Source organism: Chinchilla lanigera, unplaced genomic scaffold (genome assembly GCF_000276665.1).
Source record: "Chinchilla lanigera isolate Chin_1 unplaced genomic scaffold, ChiLan1.0 scaffold00024, whole genome shotgun sequence".
NCBI lineage: Eukaryota > Metazoa > Chordata > Mammalia > Rodentia > Chinchillidae > Chinchilla > Chinchilla lanigera.
In genome coordinates, this window is record NW_004955425.1 from 25,981,719 (window position 1) to 25,987,087 (window position 5,369).

At 36.6% G+C, this 5,369-nt stretch overlaps 1 pseudogene; it reads right to left on the reverse strand.

Moving 5' to 3' along the window:
* Nucleotides 1-3,011: 3,011 nt before the first annotated feature.
* LOC102003467 lies at nucleotides 3,012-4,347 on the reverse strand (annotated as a pseudogene).
* Nucleotides 4,348-5,369: the final 1,022 nt, after the last annotated feature.

Below are 5,369 nucleotides of genomic sequence, written 5' to 3' on the forward strand. Positions count from 1 at the left end.
CAAGTGCTAATTTATTCCTTTCAAATGGTTAGCAAGTTGTCCTTTATTCGGTATTCCATTTTAAAAGAATCCATCTCTTAAAATTAAAAGCAGAGGTTGCGTTATTTCTCTATCAAGGTCTTTCTTAAATGAGCTAGGTCTTACAGATAGTTTGTTGATACTATTTTTGTTTTTCTTGGGTCAACCTCTTTTGCCTGAAAATGGGATTTGTCTATGTTCACTGAGTGCAGACTTCAACTCTGTCTAACTTTGAAGCCCTTGATTCTAAAGGGTTCTGTGCAGAAACTAATTCTTCTGGGTTTTGCTCTTAGCTTGCTCCTTCTATTTCAACTCAATATATGCAAGCATCTGAGATCTTCAGCCTACAAGATGTAGGGCAGCCAGCAATTAGAAGTGAGTTGTTTATTTTACTTAGACAGTTGGCACTGAGTGTCTCATAGGCGCCCGTGGGAGTCTCAGGTCCAGTTTCCTCCACTGTAAACTGGCAGACAAGCTATGAACTTGAAGTGTGTACTTTAAAAAGTACTTATTTCAGCCCTGCACACCTCTAGGCCCAGCGATGCAGGAGGCCGAAGCATGAGAATCTCTTGAACCCAAGAATTGGGAGGCCTAGATGGGCAGCATAGTTTCAAAATATGAAATGAAACGAAATGATACAAAATGAAACGAGGACTTTCTTCATTCCAGATCGGCCAGCAGAAATCAGCAGTACAATTTTTTTTAAAAAACATTACTCCTTAATCTTTATTGTTACCACTAAACAAAACACTATTTTCCATGAGTCTGAAATTTCTGTGTTGTGTTCAATGCCATCCCTGAATTTGAAGAAATGAGGTATTTTATTCATTTAAATTTCACACTGGGCTAGAAGATGCATAGAAGAATTAAACTAAACAAGGTACCAAGCTTTGGCAAACTCCCAGCATGTATTACAATACTGAAACTTCTGGCTTATTAACTTTCACTTTTCACTACATTAAACATTTTGATGTCTACAAATCTATGTTTTTTAACCTATCCTAGTGCTGAACAAAATTATAAGTGATTTATGAATCAAAAATATTTATGTAAAGTTGAAAATAAAAATAAAATTTAGGTAGCCTTAACTGTAAAACCTGAGAGATTTAAATCACAAAATATATGTTCCAATCTTATTACAAATTGTGTGACTTTGATTTCAACTCTATGAGACTCAGTTTCTCATCTGAGTAAAAAGAATAACACCTAACCTATATTTCATAGTAGTTATAAGGGTAAATGAAATAATACATGTTTAAATCCTTTGAAAATACCAAGAAAATAATATTTGCTGTTATTATACCAGATATATGTAGGAAATATAGGTACAACATAAGAAAGTCTTTTCAAGATGCAACATAACAATTTACATTAAAAATATATACCTTTTCCCCAAGTTAAATGTAGCTCAACATTTCTCTTTAACCTACAAATATACTTGTAGGTTATAGGAAACTATCCAATACAAAAAAATTAAATCCCTTTATCTTCTCTTCTTAAGTAAAAACTGTCAATTAAGAGTCAGTATCTGTGCATCTTCTTCCTCAGTGCTCTGGAACCTGGCCGTCAGCATTACCGTAGACAGTAGTGAAAGACAGCTTTAATAAGTAAAACAGCTGGTTTGTTCTCAATTCTTGCTTGATTTTATCCTTGAAGACTTCTCTGAGTACCTCCCACATCTACTCGGGATTTTTAAAATGACAATGCTCCCTTGTTTCTTGTTTCTGATTACTATTACTTTTTGTTTTTTACTGCTTGGCTTCTCGTTTTTCCAGTGCAGGTGCTGTATGTGGCTGCACCCTTGGGCCTCCTTTTGGCGCATCCTAATTTGACCCGACATACTCCAACAGACTCGGGCATCATCTCTGTTTAGCCAGCTTCCAAATCTGTCTTTTTCCCAACCTCCCTCCTAAATTCCAGTTCTATATTTCTAACTGATGACCAAAAATTTCCATCCACATGCACTTTATTCTGTGGTAAGGTGAGAATCAGTATCTTTCCTTTGTGTGAAGTCCCCTCCCTGACTTGGTTGGTACTTTTGTGTTACCTAAGCAGAAATTTTGTAATCATCAGTGATTTGCCTACCCTTCCTCACTTCTCAGTTCTGTTACCTACTGAGTCCGTCTCCCTGATCTGTCTCTGTAGTCCATCTACTCTGTTCTCCATTTTTATTTTCTATTGCTTTATTGGGACGTCCTTCTTTTTCGAAATTCTTTTACTGGCTCTTATGTAATCTCTCTGCTTCTAATTCTCATAATAAAAATCTATCATATTAAATAGGATAACAAGGAAATAAAAACGCCTCTCTGCTTTTGATGCCTACTAATTGCCTGGAAAATAAACTCCAAACTTTTGCATGGCATTTGAGATTCCTATCAATCTATTTCTAACCTGTTTTTCAGTCTCATTCTGCCCACACTGTTCTGTCTCTAGGACATGATATAAATTTCCGGTTTCATTCTCTGGTTCATGATGTTCCTTCATTGCTATGGTTGTTCTTCATTTGTCAAAAGCCTATACATACTCCGGGCTTGCGTGTCACTTTTGCTGTAATACCTTCTCTATCCTGCCTTTTGGGTAAAGTCAGCCACCTTTTTTTTGTACTCTTCTATTGCATTACAATTAAATTGTAGGTGTAGAGTTTGTTTCCTGCAGTGCATTGGAGTCAAAAGGGAAGTCTTAGCCATTTTGGTTAATTTATGCTTAACATTATACCTGACAAATAGTAAACATCCAATAAATATTACACAAATTCCTGATTTATGTAATAATGAGAATAACATTTTAAAATCATCTTCCTCTATAAAACATCACATGATTTTTAGTCAATTATCATTAGAATTAAGTAAAAATCATTTGTATTTGGTAATAACAGTGAAAATATACTCTAAAGATGAATTGTCCATTATAACCCTCCATGTTTTACACAAATCAGTTCACTTTTCCCTTGCCATCAGTTTGGAAGGAGGATGAGAAGTTATGTAAAAATCCAGTCAAGTATCTCATTGTCTAAGTGATACAAAGCCAATCTGTGTACCAAAGTTAAGGCCATCTCGGACACAGGAGAAAAACTCTTCAGGATGGCAGGATGTACAGAGGTTGAGATCTTGGTTCTGGTCCTGAATATTCTGTGGAAGGATTCCTCCTTGTTCTAGAAGAATCCTGGTGGCTTTACGGATGTCAGTGTAGGGATTTGGTGATGGTCATATGCATGTAGGATGAAGATTATGAGACGCACTTACTGATTCTCTGGGAAGCTTAACACAGCAAGGTCCTACTGAAGGTCCCAGTCCAACAATAATGTCTTCCAAACTACAGCCATGTTCTGATATCACAGCTAACAAAGTACCTTTCCACCCAGAGTGAGCAACCACACATAATTCTTTGACAGGATCTGCAAAAACTGTAGGTATAAGTCAGCGTGGAGTGCTGCAATTGTGACTCCTCTCTGATTTGTGGTCATTCTGTCATAAAATTCAGGCTCCTTTTTCCCATGGTCCAGACTTCATTGGCATGATCAGTCTTTACTCGGTAAAATTTCTCTGCATTAAATCCTGTAGTATTCGCCAATCTACACAGGTTTTCTTGAATACCTGTTTCGGGATCTCTCCATTTGGAACTACTGAGGAGACTGAATGAGCTAAGAGTCGGTATGTAAGATATCCCACCTGCTCTTGTGGTAATTCCATGTATGAAAATGTCTGGGATCAAAGGAGATGTAATCAGAGTTAATTTTCCATTCAGTGCTGCAGACTTCTCAAATATGTTTCTATTTCATCCCGGAGTTTTTCTAGTTCAAGACTGTGATCATGCTTATTTCAGTGGACTGCTTCAAAAGGCCATCTTTTACCTGTAAATCTTCAAACTCAAAATTGTAAACCTCAGTGAAAAGTTGGTCAATAAAAGCCTTCATTAACTTTTTCCTGTGTACCGGTACAATCACCTTAATTCTGCTCAAATTTTTTTCATCAATTTTTTGCTTAATCGTATACAAAGAGGCAGCCACTCTCGGATTACTGACAATCTCGAAGTCACTCAAGAAGTCTGAAAATTCATTGCTTGTTTCCAATTCACAATTATCACGTTCACTATCCCATTCACAGCTGATGTTACTGAAGCATATCATGCAAAAGTGCTGGGCCCTGCCAGCGTCGGGGTCTCAGACAGTGTTCAGTGTCTTCAGTAATATCCAATTGCAGTTTTCCTGAGGGTTCAATTCCAAGCCAAACAGATCAATCAAAACTGCTTCTGCCATCCTCCAATACTGTATAAAGTTCTTCAAAGAATACTTTGGTGCCAAACAAATAATCTCTCATGGCCACGAGTCCCTTTGCCTCTGCTCGCCAGCAGAACAATTAATGCTTAAATTTTTTTCTCTTTTTAGTTTTTTTTTGACCAATTTTGCGTGCTTATATCTGGCAATCTGAACAACTAGTCTGAAGACAATATACAATATAACAACCATTGCTGAATTCCTATCATCTTGTTTAGTGAAATTCTGTATTGTTTTTAATTTTTTAAATTATTTTTTATTCTCTTTAAAATAAAAAAAAGTCACCGGGCGTGGTGGCGCATGCCTGTAATCCCAGCACTTGGGAGGCTGAGGCAGGAGGATCGTTGTGAATTAGAGACCAGCCTGGGCTACAAAGTGAGGTCAGGGCTAACGTGAACTGCCTGGCAAGGAACCTGTCTCAAAAAGACAAAACAAAATAAAATAAAAATTATTCCAGATTGGTTTGAGGAGCTTAAAAATATTGCAGTGGTTGGGAGGGGAAATTACTTACTTCAAAAAGTTCAAGTTGGACTCCTCCCATGGGCACTTAATTATTGTATAGTTTGGGTAAAATGGTTTCAATCCTGTGAGCTTTTGTTTCTTCAGCAGGAAAGTGAAGTTTGTCTTCTGTTCTAGGACTAAATCCCTCCCCAAATTTAAAGATAGGTAGTTAATATATTTTTGGAAAGATACTCAACCTCAGTGATAATCAAAGATATATAAATTAATACAATAATGAAATATGATGTTTTAAATCTATGAATAATGCAACGTTCTAAAACCCATCCTTTAGCCTGCAAGGGCATAGTGGAATGAGCAGTTCACTAGCGTAGATCCCTACCACCATTTTGCTCTTTGTACTTTTGCAAATCAAGGTCCTTAAGACATGCATCCCTTTTGGGCCAGTAGTTCTAACTCCAGTAATTTATCCTAAAAAATTCACCTTCAATACAGAAAAGAATTTACACATAAAGAAAGAGGTTCATCAGAAAGTGATAGGGAGGAGAAAAATCCAAAAATATAGAAAATGGTTAGCTTTGTAGACTTTATAATGGCATAATTCATTTATACTATTTCT